Source organism: Doryrhamphus excisus, chromosome 21 (assembly GCF_030265055.1).
Source record: "Doryrhamphus excisus isolate RoL2022-K1 chromosome 21, RoL_Dexc_1.0, whole genome shotgun sequence".
In the NCBI taxonomy this organism is placed as follows: domain Eukaryota; kingdom Metazoa; phylum Chordata; class Actinopteri; order Syngnathiformes; family Syngnathidae; genus Doryrhamphus; species Doryrhamphus excisus.
The window spans coordinates 11,799,308-11,815,683 of record NC_080486.1 but is presented as its reverse complement, the minus strand read 5'-3'; the positions used below and the strand labels follow the sequence as shown (position 1 = coordinate 11,815,683).

The window sequence follows — 16,376 nt, the reverse complement described above, 5'->3', positions numbered from 1 at the left end:
GATAGAATCCGACCAGATAGAAAGTTATTAACAGATTTGACTTCACGAGAACCGCAGACGTGGTTTACCGAATTGTTGTCAGGTGTCACCCAAGCGGCATATTGGGGGCCGATAGAATCTGACCGATGACTTGACGAGAACCGCAGATGTGGTTTACCAAATTCAGGTCTCACCCAAGCTGCATTTTGGAGACCGATAGAATCCGACCAGATAGAAAGTTATTAACAGATTTGACTTCACGAGAACCGCAGATGTGGTTTACCAAATTGTTGTCAGGTGTCACCCAAGCTGCATTTTGGAGACCGATAGAATCTGACCGATGACTTCACGAGAACTGCAGATGTGGTTTACCGAATTGTTGTCAGGTGTCACCCAAGCCGCATTTTGGAGACCGATAGAATCCGACCAGATAGAAAGTTAACAGATTTGACTTCACGAGAACCGCAGATGTGGTTTACCGAATTCAGGTCTCACCCAAGCCGCATTTTGGAGACCGATAGAATCCGACCAGATAGAAAGTTATTAACAGATTTGACTTCACGGGAACCGCGGATGTGGTTTACCGAATTGTTGTCAGGTCTCATCCAAGCCACATTTTGGAGACCGATAGAATCCGACCAGATAGAAAGTTATTAACAGATTTGACTTCACGAGAACCGCAGATGTGGTTTACCGAATTCAGGTCTCACCCAAGCCGCATTTTGGAGACCACTAGAATCCGACCAGATAGAAAGTTAACAGATTTGACTTCACGAGAACCGCAGATGTGGTTTACCGAATTGTTGTCAGGTGTCACCCAAGCCGCATTTTGGGGACCGATAGAATCCGAGCGATGACTTCACGAGAACCGCAGATGTGGTTTACCGGATTGTTGTCAGGTTTCATGAATGCAGCCAAGTCCGGCTATCAATCAAACTATAAAAAACTAAAATATGGTAATGGTTTTATTTCATTTGAACATGCATCAGATTACAATTGAATGCATCACATAATCAGTTCACAGTTCCACATGTCCAAAAGGAGTAGGAAGAAGCAAAGCTTATTAAATCCTACCCCTGCATCTGGTACTTTTACAATCAGTAACTGTTACATTTGTTCACTTCCTGCTTTCCATAATACAGTTAAAGGTTTTTTGTTTGTTTTTTAATTTTAATAACCGAAGTACACCATTACAGGAGTGAAAAATGACTTGACAAAAAAGAGGTATGGACTTGGAGTATACACGGCGTCGTCTTATATGCGGGTCAATGCGTTATTCCTGAAGTGAGGTTCCTCTGGAAGTCTTAGGAACAATACCGGGAGACAAGAGCGTTGCGGCATAAAGCCCTCTTAGCCGGACTGAATCCGTGTAAGTGGTTAAGAGGCGTTAAGTATTCATGGCATGAATATTCTATCAAAAGTGTCCGGGCAACAGAGTGATGACAAGCTCTTAAACAGCAGAACTTGCAAGCCGAGCATGTTGAGTCAAAGGCTCCTCTAATCTATTATGCCTCCGATAGGTGAACAAAAGTATCACTACTCTACTCTATTACTGTCCGCCGTTTAATGATCATGTCAGCATTTCCGTTCAAAGGCTTCACTTCTGATCCCCCCCCCCCCCCCCCCCTTCTTCCTTCTACTTATTTGAATTCCCTTGAACTAGAAAATGGATCTTCTTCCCCCCTTTCGTCGTCTATTGAGGAAAGCGAGACCGGGAAGTGCTTTTGGAAAGGAATTTTGATTAAGGACATAAAAGAATGAGAAGTTCAGCGGAAAATGGTGAGGCTTGGGGAAATTCCGGATGGCGGTAATGGGTTTGTTCGTTTGTTCTTTGGCGGTCTTAGCCCGGCTGGGTGGCAATGCCGATAACATGAAAGTGTCAGATCGGTCTCTATCGGAATGCATAAAACGTTCCAGGGAGATGTCCAAAAAAAAAAAAAAAAAAAAAACAGCTCAATAATTCCACGGCGAGGATTAGCTCCTGATGTCTTTCTCGGCGTTGTTTGCAAGTTTGATCGGGACCAACTTAAACGGACACTTTTATCTCTCACCTCGTCCGCGCTAACCTTGAACGGCTTCCCGTTAAATTCCCCGAGTCTGACAAGTATCCATTTTAGCCCGGAGGGAGCTGAAGATAATGAATCAATTGTTGCCTTTATCCACGATCCAAAGCTATGATAGCCGAGAACGCCGCCAAGCTCCGGGGAGGGACACGGCCGACGGGGGGGAAAGTCGAGGTCACCGCAACAATTTGTGTCCGACACTCGGCTCCTTAATCACGCCGCTGTAAAAGTGCTAAACAGCGCTAATATTTCTGATTTAATGCATTTGCGCCTCCTGACTCTCCTCTGCCGTCGTTAATAAAACATTCCCGCCGGCACAAGGCCTCATCGTTAAACCGGGGGAAAAAAACGACTTTCTGCCATTGCTAATGTGACACAGCTAAATATTCTGATTTAAGGCTTTTTATACGCGTGGGTTTTGCTCGCGCCCATATTAACATCTCTTTCAACGACAGTAGAATAAACATTTGTCGGGAGAAGTCTTAAACGCCATAAAAAGCTATAGGAACTCCGCAAAAAGGGGGGGGGGGGGGGGGGGGGGTCATCAAGTTGAATTAATCTATTATGTACACGGCCGAACGTAGCAAAGCGAGTCACTCCCTTGAAGGACTGCAAGCGCCGCACTTTCTAACTCGGAATTTACATCCGCGCCATGCAATATTAACACCTTTTACATTCCGTGTTATCACGGTGAGGGATGCTTCCGTGCAGAATTCCAGACCGCTGGCCTCGATGTTACGGTCATCGACTGGGTTTGACGTCTGCCATGTTCGGTTACAGCGACATACATCGCATCGACCCGTAATGTACTTGATGGGCGTGCAGGGGTCGCCGTTACGTTCAAGTGGGAATTTTCCGTGAAAATCCTTGTTGTCCCAAAGTTTCAACGGGAAATAACACATATGTGCATCGTACACAGAAACCCACTCCGAACTTTGACATATTCCATGTTAAGGTATGGTGGTTTTCCACTAATAGTCATGTGATGCCAGGACGATGTTCAGCTTGAAATGTTTCAAAAATGCGATGCCGAACTTTCCTAACATCCGTATTCATTCCGTGTTTTTGTCCCCTTTTGTGTGCAGGACGTTAGCGTTATGCAAACGCAGTCAGCTGTCGCTCGCAAGGCACTCTAAAAAGGAACCCTGCCGAGATAAGCCTGCTAAAAACTCGGTGAGTCAAGCGTCCACTTTCCAAACCCTGAAGGCACCTTGGGGGGGTGGGTGGGGGGGCACCTTGTACGTGATTCTCACTTTCAAAACTAATAGTATGACCCTAGACCAGTTTTTTGATCACCGGAATTGCAAGGTGGACCTTTTTTGACGGGAGTCATTTTCAGTCCTACGGGGGAAAGTGAAACATTTAGATCAGGGGTGGGCAAACTACGGCCCGTGGGCCACATCCGGCCCGCCAAGTGTTTGAATACGGCCCGCCCATTCTTTCATTTAGTTCTTTCTTAGTTCTTTCTTAGTTCTTTCTTTAGTTCTTTAATAATAATAATAATAATAATAATAATAATAATAATAATAATAATAATAATAATAATAATAATAATAATAATAATAATAATAATAATAATAATAATGTGTCCTTGTTATTATTTAATAATAATAATAACAATATGTCCTTATTATTATTTAATAATGATAATAATAATGATAATAATGATAATAATGATAATAATAAAAATAATAATAATAATAATAATAATAATAATAATAATAATGTGCCATTATTATAGTTATTATTATTGTTATGTGTATGAATATATAATATGTTATATTATTATTATTATTATTATTATTATTATTATTATTATTATTATTATTATTATAGTGTCATGCAATCTGTTATTATTTTATATTTATATTTAAATATTTTATATATATTAATAATAATAATAATAATAATAATAATAATAATAATATCAGTATTATTATTATTACTATTATTGTTGTTATTATGTTATTATTATTACTATTATGAATATATACAAATTATTTAAATATAATAAATAACTAATATAAATAAATATAAATATAAAATAATAAATAATAATAGCAGATTTCATGACACTTTTACACATACAATAATACCAGGTGGACCAGGTGTAAAATATAATATAAAATATATATATAAATAAAATATATATTCTGGCCCCCCCACGTCAATTTTGTTAAATCAATGCGGCCTGCGAGTCAAAAAGTTTTCCCACCCCTGATTTAGCTGACAGTGAATGCAGCATTTTAAGGCTTGTCTTTCCCAATCAAAGCCTGAATTGCAGGAGAACAACAACACAATCAAGCATTCTCCAAAGCCAAAAGGTACCTCACACCTGCACCGATGAGGAACAAACACTTGGCTGCGGTATCAGCGGGTGGGGGGGGGGTCAGAGCTGGATGCTCAATTGGAAGCAGGTGCGGCGTAAAGACCTAATCACATTTGCGGCTCATTACCCGGCGACTGTGTGCACATATTTGCCTCTCTGTGTCCTTATTAATCAAGCGCAGGCAAACCTAAGTGCTCCCCTCCACTTTTCCACATGACTTGCGACGAGCAACAGTAGGTCACGGCAACCTGATGAGACCACCTGCTGCCCCCCCGCCCGCTTGCATGCATGCATGCATGCGTCGCCACACCTGCGACGCCAGCACTCATCATTTCTCACTTGACCTCCAAACGCGCGCCAATTGAAAGAGCATCTGCATTTTCGACGCCTGATTGTCGCCGCCGACACCTGCACTCGAGCTCTAATCGCCAGTATGCGCTTTTCTGTTTATTTATTCTGTCTATTTTTGTTGATGCACCTTCAAGGTGTGCCAATATTAGGATTATCTATTACTTCACTTAAATAGGAAGCGAACAAGCCAATGACAAGTAAGTAAACATATGAATATGTCGGCCATTTTGAAGAACACAAAAGTTTGAAATAAATAAATAAATGAATGACGACGGTAGAATGATTTGATCAGATGAGAGCAGAACTTTCTAAAAATGTGCACAAATTGCTGCTTTTAATTAAAACGAGCAGCGTGAGCGGCTGCTGCGGTGCGAGACGTCCAAATGGAAAACTCGACACGCGCATGAAAGGAAAAGGAGGCTGCCGTCCTTCGTGGATTGGTAGAGAAGGAGGTGATAAAAATAGTCTGTAATAGATTAGGAGAATTTGGAAGAACATCTTTCCATGTAAGCAGTCTTGTTTGTTTTTTTTTGTCCTGCTGGGCTTTCATTGTCCCCGCGTTATCTTCCATGCAGCGCCTGTTCCCAAGGACCACGGGTTCCCGTCCCAGCGTGGCCCTGGAGACCAACATGGCAGCCGCTGTAAGTGGGACAGGAAGCCTCAGAGACCCTGGAGAAGGAAGGTGAGTAAAACAATAGAAAAGCGTATGAATATTTCATTGCGTCTTCACAGTTTGCTGTCCAAACTCAAAAAGACAATTTTCCTTTTGTGTGTCACTTTCATCCCCGTGTAAACAACGAGACCGTGGGAGATTTAACCTCTGACCGACGTGTCCTTGGAGGGTTCTATTCGCCACTCGAGCAGTCGTACTTTTTGTTGGTTCGACGTTGCAGCCGCACTGTTGATTGCCTCGTGTTCCGTTTTGTTGAACTACAGCTAACAGAGCAGCAACACAACCAATGTTGTAGTGGTGCGAAGCAGCAAACTGCTTAGTAGTACTAATTTACTAAAAGAGTATATTTTGTCAACAACAGTACGGCAAATGTGGCTGTGTAGAAACACTTTAAAGCGCATGCGGAGGTAAATGAGGTTGCCAGATGCTGGCCACATGGGCATTAGTAATGTGTATACAGCACAACGGCAACAGAACCACTGTTGTAATCATGATAAGAGGCATGAGAATAACACCAACAAAACAAAGAGGAGTAACATTTTAAAGTGCATGCAGAGGTAGATGAGGTTGCCAGATGTTGGCCACATGGGCATTACTAACAGGTGTACCGCACAACACAACGGTAACAGAACCACTGTTGTAATAGTGATAAGAGGCATGAGAATCACACCAACAAAAGAGGAGTAACATTTTAAAGTGCATGCAGAGGGAGATGGGGTTGACAGATGCTGACATTATGGGTTACAGAACCACTGTTGTAATTGTGATAAGAGGCATGAGAATAACACCAACAAAACAAAGAGGAGTAACATTTTAAAGTGCATGCAGAGGTAGATGAGGTTGCCAGATGTTGGCCACATGGGCATTATGGGTATTATGGGTTACAGAACCACTGTTGTAATCGTAATAAGAGGCATGAGAATAACACCAACAAAAGAGGAGTAACATTTTAAAGTGCATGCAGAGGTAGATGAGGTTGCCAGATGCTGGCCACATCGGCATTATGGGTATTATGGTTAACAGAACCACTGTTGCAATAGTGATAAGAGGCATGAGAATTACACCAACAAAAGAGGAGTAACATTTTAAAGTGCATGCAGAGGTAGATAACGCCGTTGGAATGCTAGTTCTAATGCAGCTACTGCCATCTTGTGGACCACATAGTCATTTATGAACAGGTATATTGCACAGTATATGATATATGACTTTGTATGTTGTAGAATATGTATAATATTTCTTAATGTGCTCAAAAATTCTATACATATATTTTCAAAATTCATTTAAAATAGGATCAATTTCCATACGTACGGCGCTGAAATGTGTCGACAGTATATATGAGTAATATCAAGGCGATAATAAACGTTGAACGGATGTCAGAATATCAGCCCGTGACCAGCGTGACCCCCCCGCCACCCCCACCACAACAATAAGCAGCAATTATTCCATCCAATCATGTGTTGCAGACTTTATTAGTAAACAACCAAACAAGTGCTTGTGGACTTTCTACCTGCATTCGGCGCTCTGCAACCTTGGGGGGTGCGGGGAGGGGGGTGGGGGGCGTCACAAGCCGAATCGCTATCAGTCTCATTCTTATTCAAATTACATCAGGCCGCCTCATAAACATAGCATTAGATTATGCAAATGAGAGGTCTGCTTCTATTTCCATCTAATTCCTTTTGGGAGACGTTTAATTTCAAGCACAAGCGAAAATAAATAAAGAAAGGCAGCAAAAAAAACAAAGCTGCAGCATCAGGTGTTTGCCAAGGCTATTGTGTAAATTTAGCCAAGGCAAAGTGAATAATAATCACTCCATTTGAGGATGTGCACTCAATCAGTCATCAGTGAACACTTCATTAGGACTTTAATCGTCTTTTAAATATGGAAGAGTCTTGACTGGGAGCTGCTTGTCAGTCAGTGTTTGTGTAGCCGCTACATCGTATTACCGCTAATGACCTTCATCACCTTTATTAGCATTGCACAGCTGCAGTTTACTTATTATTATTATTTACTGCAGCTACACCTATTGTGCATGTAATCATGCATTATTCAATAACATCTATTTTACAGAGGCAGTCAACTCGGGAAAAATAGCATTTTTTATATATAATTGCTTATTCTCAAGCTAACTGCTAAGTTGTTGTCATGTTTACGTTCATCTGACGTCATCTCATTTATGGGCTAATTGTCAACAGCGAGTGAGAGACGCCCGCCGGCGACGTTTTTTTTTTTTTTTTACAACTTTGCGAGCACAATTGAAACTAAATGGCCCCTGAAAAGAGGAAGCGAGACGAGAGCGCACCTTTAAAGTCACGCCTTCCTGAACTCTAATTAAGACTTAGAGTCATAAAAACATTTTTAAAAAAAAGATGGGGTTTATGGAGGAGTAAAGCGCCCCCACCTTCTGTTGTTGAACTTGTGGTACTTTCCTGGGCCACTAAGCTAAAGTTGTGAAACTAATCAGGATCAGATAACTGGCTCGTTAGGAAAAAGTAAACACTGCTAACATTGCTAATGTGTATCAACATTGGTGGTGTGCCGGGTCAAAGCAACTTGAACGTATGAACGCAACTACGTAGTGCGGTGGGGTCCTTATCGAGCCATGTCATGTGAGTACAGCGTGATTAACGTAAACGTTCATCGAGATGTAAGCTCCAACGTACATCACGGTCTAGCTGACCCGAGTACTACCTGTTCTTAGAATTTTGCAGCTTGCGCTCCATCACGAATACGACATATTACTCATTTAAAAAAAACATTAACTATGTATGCTTTGGCTCCCTCTAGTGGTCACAGGCAGGTGAATGCATCAGCTTTGAATCCAATTGCATTATAGGAAGAGGTTAAAATTTGTATTTTTATGAGTCACTCCCATGCACCACAATATGACGTTTTATGTGCGACTTATACTGCGGTGTGGTGTAGCTTACATATGTTCAAATCTATTTTTCCTCCATAAATTTAGTGGGTGTGGCTTAAACACCGGAAATTATAGTATATTGTGTATTTTATTGTGTATATTAATAAGTCTTATATGGCTTGTTGTCGGGTAATATGATTGTAAAGGTGACTGTAGGGGTGCTATTTCATGCCTACAGGGCTCTAATGTTATAAATTTGTATTTAGTAGGTTGTAAGCAAGTACAAGTTTTTTTGTTTGTTTATTAAAAAAAAATTGTGGAAATTCACTTACCACGGTCAGATATTGAAATAATTAACTGTGATAAATGAGGGGATATTGTAGTTATTTGTAAATTTTATTTTTGTTAATGTTAAGCACGTCAGGAGAGGATTAATTGGATTTATATTATTTTTTTTAATAGGGAAACAAGGTTTTTTTTTTGTTTTTCTGACCTTGGATTGGATGTAGGAGGCTAAAAGAGTGAGGCAAAAGAATAAAGCAACAACAAAAAACGCGAGCAAAGGCAACAATACCAGAGAGTACTTAGCTTAAGAGAGTACAAACAACAAAAAAAAAACATTTGCAAACATCAGCATCCTTTTGACCTTGACTTCTTGACTCTCGACAAAAAAAAAAAAACAGAAGAAAAGACAACATTCACTGAAATCTTTTATCTGTAGGGAAGGAACACGAATAAACAGCTTCTTTCATTGTCGGCGGCCATTTATGAGTCTTATTTCTGCGACTGTGCCTGAACTATCTCTCCAAAACGTAATGCAACACTTTAAAGCGCTATAAATAAAACATGGCTGCCTGTAAAAACGCCACAGTCCGGAATGGTTGACATTATATTGTGAATCAGTCTATCACGCCGGAGCTATTTAGTATTTGACAGCGACGGAATACGAATGAGAGCCGGAGCCCATAGGATGCTGCGGCAATGCTATGTGGCAAAAGTGTCGGGGAAATGAGATGCAAATGGCTTGAAGGAAATGTTCCATTCCAATAACATTCCCCCTTTTGCCGTCATATCGACTGCTTGCTAGATAAAGACGGCGGGAAAAAGTAAAAAAAAAATAAAAAAAAGGCACTGAATGTGATTAAGAGAAATAATCATCGCCTTCATTAAAATGCAGTGCGACTTCTGCATGGACTCCCAATGTAAACAAATGTACTGTACTGTAAACCACTTGGGTGGTGGTGGTGTTTTGGGGGGGTTTGGGTTGGTGCCGTGATGCTGTTTACTTTCCCGTCGAAGGAGGCGGGCGCCATCTGTGAAGTTCTCAGTAAATCAGTCAGCAGACGAGCGGCAAATAAGCCTCTCAGCGATCCGCCTTTCAGCCGGACTCCAGTCTGGCTCTCTTATTAGTGTCACCGAGGCCCGCCGCAGTCCAGCTGCGGGGACGTCTTAGCAGCCTTCCCCGCGTCAGTCCTACTTAAAGGACGCCCGCGTGGAGCTGAAGTGGCGGAAAGTAATCTTGACAAGTCTTCACGTTGATGATTTCCAATTAGGGAATACCGAGGATGTCTCTTATCAGACATGGCGTCACGCCGACTCAGATGTTACTTTAAGGGTACCGTTTCTGGATCTTCATTGCTTTGGTCTGATCTACTCAGGGAACGGACAGAATGTCAACAAAAGATGCATTTTTTACGGAATATATCCAACTTTCCGATCCGAATATCCATTTATTCCGTGCTTTTATTTCCGTGTGTTAGCATCCATCAGTCCGCCCGTCTCCGCTCTCACTTCCCCCCCTCCCCCAATGTCTGATTGCGAATCAGATGGCTACTTCTCAACAATAGAACCTCTTGAGCGGCTTTTACATCCTATTAGGATTTTGTTTTTGTCATTCCGGAATCAAAGCCTAGCAAATGCCGGGGCTTTGTGTATAATTTGCGGGCCAATTTAGCGCAATATTCTTCTGTGCGAGACAAGTGGAGCGCTGCGATGATATTTCATCAACGCTTTGATGTGCACTTTGGCGATGATGATGGTGATGATGATGTATGCTACGGCCAACTTGGAACGTGTTCTACACTTTGGGATGTGGGCGGGTGATGGTTGTGACGTGTGCTGTAATTTGGATTTGGGGAGTGGAAAGTGAAGGAAATGGGAATTTGTTGCAGCCGTCGAAGCTTTCAACAAATTTAGAGGAATCTTTTCTCCGACGTTGGACTGCCTTTGCCGTAGTTCAAGGTGTTGCTTCTTTCTACTCGAAGCTTTCAAGGCCAAGCGAGTCAACTGATGGCAAACATTTTTTTTTTTTTTATCATTTGGGATGTTTGTCGGTTTACAATCTGATACTTTTATTCCAATGTGGAACAGTTTTCAGGGAAGCAGCAATGCAATTACTGTATTTTCCGGACTATAAGTCGCACTTTTTTTCATAGGTCGGCTGTTCCTGCGACTAATAAATGAAAAAAATGTTTATGTTATATAATTTATTTATTTTTTGTGTAGCTGAATAACAATATGTTAGCATATTTTACATCTATTCAGCCTGTTCTCTATTCCTTTATTGTTAGAACTTGCCTTACAAGAGGACGTAATGTCTGTTTTGGTCAAGTAGTTTGGAAAATAAATTACTCACAAAAAATTATACTCCAGTGCGACTTATGTATGTTTTCCTTTTCCTTCACCTAATTAAGCATTTTTTGGCCTTGTGCGACTTATACTCCGGAGCAACTTATGTATGTTTTTTTTTCTACCTAATTATGCATTTTTGGCCTTGTGTGATTTATACTCCAGTGCTACTTATGTATGTTTTATTCTACTTAATTATGCATTTTTGGCCTTGTGCGACTTATACTCCAGAGCGACTTATGTAGGTTGTTTTCTACCTAATTATGCATTTTTGGCCTTGTGCAACTTATACTCTGGAGTGACTTATGTATGTTTTTTTTTTTCTACCTAAGTATGCATTTTTGGCCTTGTGCGACTTATACTCCAGTGCTACTTATGTGTGTATTTTTCTACCTAATTATGCATTTTTGGCCGTGTGCAACTTATACTGTGGAGCGACTTATGTATGTTTTTTTCTACCTAATTAGGCATTTTTGGCCTTGTGTGACTTATACTCCAGTGCTACTTATGTATGTTTTTTCTACCTAATTATGCATTTCTGGCCTTCTGCAACTTATACTCCGGAGCGACTTACGTATGTATGTTTTTTTTTCTACCTAATTATGCATTTTTGGCCTTGTGAGACTTATACTCTGGAGCGAGTTCATATTCGTTGTGTATTTGTTAAGTCAAGTAAACCAAAAGAAAAGTAGTGTGATGACAAAAGTGTGATGGATGCCTGTGATGTAGCGGCAGCAGCACATGATGCATCTGACATTCATGCTTGTCGTGAAATTACATTTCCAAGATGGCTTCCAGACGAGGCTGTCAGCTTCCATAGATCTGACGCGCGCGCTCGCCAGACTACCCCGTTGGCCGCCGTGTTTATTTGGCAGGCGGCGACGCCGCTGACACCTTGTCAAACGTGACAGTGACTCATGCCGTAAACAAAGAGGGGGGGGGGACACTGTTGTTTGCCGAATAAGATGGAATCAATACGCCGCCTTTAATAACATTTCAAGAAAATGATGTATGATTGATGCGCAAGGAGAGCGCTGTCATTTCTTTTTATAGGACAAGAGCAAAGTGGACGTAATAACAAAATGACATTTAAAAAAAAAAAAATGTTGTAGCCTAAATCAAGAGAAGGGCGGATAACAAAGTAACACTGAGAGAAGTTTAACAGTGAAGTCCCGCATTTGAGAACAACAATTGAATGAAACGGACATCTTGGACAGGAAAATGTGCAACTTTTTTTTTTGTTCTGGAGGTAGATCATTGTGTATCTTAGCAGAAATACATATACTAATATTAGTGCATAGTTATAACAAACCGACTGAATAATGTGCTTTGCTTCTTTTTTTTTAATATTTTAATATCTATTTTACTATTTTATTTCTTATTTGATCTTTTAGTTTTGGATTAAATTCAATTTGTGCCTTTTAAATTTTTATTTTACTAGTTTGTGCAGCACTTTGGAAACTCTTGTTTATAAAATGTGTTGTATAAATAAAGTGGACTGGCGACCGGTCCAGGGTGTACCCCACCCCGCCTCTCGCCCTAAGACGGCTGGGATAGGCTCCAGCAAACCCAGCGACCCTTGTGAGGAAAAAGCGGTAGAAAATGAATGAATGAATAAATAAAGTGGATTGGATTGGACAAAATGTTATAAGTGCAAATCCATCCAATATGAAACGTCTAACTTCTATAAAAAAAAATATGTAATATAGTAGCAGGGGTCAATATTTTCATTTCTGTGGTCAAAAGAATAACATTAAATCTTGTTTTTACGTTAACTGAAATTTTCTATGATCCATCTTTTAACTCATTCAGGTCCTCCCTCTCAGTTCCTGCCGTTTTTAATGATTTTTGACTGATTTTCCAAAGTACATAGAACATTGTGGCTATTGTGGAGTTACATCATCACCTCGTTTTGTCTCACTGTTGCGCAAAAATACGTAAAGGACGTCTTCAGTAGTGAGCAACTGGGTTTGAAAAAAATTAGTTAATAGTCGGATGGAAGATTGGAAAATATAATATACCCAAAAATAATATACCCAACTTTTTGCGTTTTGAATATATTCAAATAGCCTTTGTGACGTTCCTGTTGTCCTAATGAACTACAAGTAATAATAATAATAATAAATTTTATTTTTATAGTGCTTTTCAAAATACTCAGACACTTTACAGAAGAATGGAGTTGAGTAAAAGATACATTAAAATACAACATTAATTCGTTAATACACAGTAAAAGTAAAAACATGTCAATACAACGATACGTACAACTTCTAAGCGCTCAAAAGGCGCAGATGGACAACAACACGACGACTATGGTGACGTTTGAGAGGTTAAACAATAAAAACCAACGTACGTCATAAAATATGATAGCATTTTTTAATGTATCTGCCTGCTAAATATTTGATAATAAAAGCGTTTCTATGATACTGCGGCTTATTATTATTTTTTTTTACAAGTTGTTATGCATGTCGTTATCTAGCGTGGATCCGAGGCATGCGTAAATAATTTTTATTGTGATAACGGCGTCTCCTGATGTTGCTGAGTCAGCATCCTAACGAGGACGTCCCACATTCATGGATGCTTTTGTTTACCTGCAATCAAAGCGGCTAAAATGAACCCCTGAAAAGTGACAAATGGAGGATTAGTTCTCCTCGTGCAGTTTCAAGAAGTTCATATTGTCATACAAATCCTCCGAGCCACCGGAACCAGCCATCGGGGGTTTGGCGTATTAATCCCCCCGGGAACAGAGCGTACATTAGAATTAGCATTTATATGGCTATGTCTTTGTGTGTCCAAAAGCAGACAAGACGCTCCGTCAGTCAGCGGCTGAGCCGATGAGACGGGACCGAGACGAGTCTTCCATCCGGGGGCACGTGTCATGTAAGTCCTGGCATGTGACTCGGGTCTTTGGGGGTCCCACGTTGACTCGGGACGCCGACACAATCTGTTGTATCATATCAGGCTAACTAATAATAGGACATATTAGCTATTGTTGAGCTAAGACTTAGCAACGTAAGTCATTACTGTCCATCTATATAAGTAGAATATTGAGCTAAAGCTAACGATAATACATTAGAAGGTACCCAAATCAATTTATCGGCGGTAAATATTATTAATATTTTGTGATCTGTTTACATCACTCTAGCCAGAATTACCTATTGTTGAGCTAAGACTTAGCAACGTAAGTCATTACTGTCCATCTATATAAGTAGAATATTGAGCTAAAGCTAACTGATAATACATTAGAAGGTACCCAAATCAATTTATCGGCGGTAAATATTATTAATATTTTGTGATCTGTTTACATCACTCTAGCTAGAATTAGCTATTGTTGAGCTAAGACTTAGCAACATAAGTCATTACTGTCCATCTATATAAGTAGAATATTGAGCTAAAGCTAACTGATAATACATTAGAAGGTACCCAAATCAATTTATCGACGGTAAATATTAATATTTTGTGATCTGTTTACATCACTCTAGCCATAATTAGCTATTCTTGAGCTAAGACTTAGCAACGTAAGTCATTACTGTCCATCTATATAAGTAGAATATTGAGCTAAAGCTAATAATACATTAGAAGGTACCAAAATCAATTTATCGGCGGTAAATATGATTAATATTTTGTGATCTGTTTACATCACTCTAGCCAGAATTAGCTATCCCAGCTAGCCTTCTATCTGCGTCAGCCTGTTGATAATATTCCATCTATAAATAATACGCAAAAGTAAATCCTGGCTATTTTACAACAGGCTCAAACAGGATTTGAAACCTAATCCAGTTCCGTTCGGTGGTAAATCACGATCATATTTAGTTGATTTGTGTCCCATCCATCTTTTGTCGCGCATTAAAGCGCCCGAGGAGAAGGATGATGATGCAAAATAAGAGCAATATGAGAATGTTGTTTGTATTGATGCCTTTTGATTGACACGTGTAGCATCCTCAATACCGCTACTGCAAGTTTGTGGTACAACATGTATTTGTAAACAGTAGCGCTCGCATACAATGCAAAGCAGCATGATGACAAATGTGCACGCTCGACAGTCGGCGCCGGGGAAGGGAGAGAGGAAAAAAAAATAAAAAATTGGTCACGGTTGTCATGGCGATGAATGCGAGTGGCGTACTTAGTCAGTTTTTGAAAACGTGTGCGGCGGCGTGAGACACAAATGAGCGACGCTGCGGTGATCTACGCTGCCGGCTCAGGCGGTAGATACGCCCTGATCCCCCCCCCCCCCCCCCCCCCGCCCCCCCACAAATCTGCCGTGCTGGATGCTATCGCTACGTTTTCTTTTGCTGCCATATGCATACACACTCAACTAATGCTGGGGATAATACTACAGCCTCGCCGTAAAGCTGGCATCTGCATTCCTATGTCGGGACGTGTTGTTTTCTCACTTGATTTGGTTCCGTGTGCTTTATTTTTGTGTTCACGTGCCGCATTGTGGAGTTTTTCTTAAATTAGAGACGGCAAAACACAGATTTAATGATGCTTGTATACAGTTTTTAGCTGGTTTTTTGTTATCGGGTATTAGCCAAACTGTGCTAGTCTATGCTACATGGAAGATTATTAGTGTCGGTGCTTGTTCTTGTTGTAGGAAGCTCGAAAAACTTGTCTATGCTACCCTTTTGTACCCTTTTTTCAATGGAAGCACTCGTGCTTCAACACAGCTCTCCCGGGGCACTGCCCCCGGTGGGGGAAAAATGGCACGCAACAAGCGCTTTTATTATGAAGTTGTATTTCCCCCCCACCTAATTGATTAAAAGATGGCGTCCGCCTCCTCTCCACTGTACCGTCCAGGAACGTCCTCCCACCCCCCGCTGAGGATGAAATCAAAGCCTGGGTGTCTCTGGTCTATCTGCTGTCATTTCTCATTACAAAGATAGGAATCGCTGGTGACACCGTGTAATTGCTAAATGCTAATTTCTCCGAGAGGAAATTCCAGGGAGTGTGAGGAGAAATCAACACTTGGGATTGGAGAGGGTGGGGCGGGTGGGGATTATGACACGGGGCTTATACCCACGTCTTTTATTTTCTGTCTGACGGGGACTGAATGTGAAGGTGGCACAGGAAGTGTTTGTAAGGTTTCCACGTAGATTAAATCCCATAAATACATGTGCATCTTATTTTTTAGAATTTTTAGAAATGTAAATAGTAAAAATTGACCTTTCCATGTGGTGATGGATGGTTCGATCCCTTGAGCAGCTCCACGATACTGTGTTGTTGTATTGGCTAAATGATACGCTAGCTTCTCGCGAGGTGGCAGGCTCCCTGTTCAACCCAGGCAAACAGTTAGCATGTTAGCAGCACTAGGCATTAGCATGTTAGCATTACTTCTGCTTTAAAATGTATAAACTTGTACATTGTCATGCTCAATCTGAACTTGTTAACAGTTATCATGTTAGCCTTGCTAATATGCTAATGTTAGCAGTTAAGCCTTTTATATAAGTGTAAACCTACAGAGTCAATGCTGTTATGCTAGCATGCAGCATGTTAGCAGCA

General features: G+C 40.7%; 1 protein-coding gene across 1 annotated transcript in view; it reads left to right on the top strand.

Annotated features, from left to right (window-relative positions):
* Nucleotides 1-16,376, top strand: part of LOC131108561 (cadherin-6-like) — a 354,525-nt gene that overhangs the window by 158,920 nt on the left and 179,229 nt on the right. The window contains exons 10-12 of the mRNA XM_058059595.1: nucleotides 3,128-3,215; nucleotides 5,298-5,404; nucleotides 13,677-13,757. The gene's annotated coding sequence lies outside the window, so the exon portion shown is untranslated. The remainder of the gene's footprint in view (nucleotides 1-3,127; nucleotides 3,216-5,297; nucleotides 5,405-13,676; nucleotides 13,758-16,376) is intronic.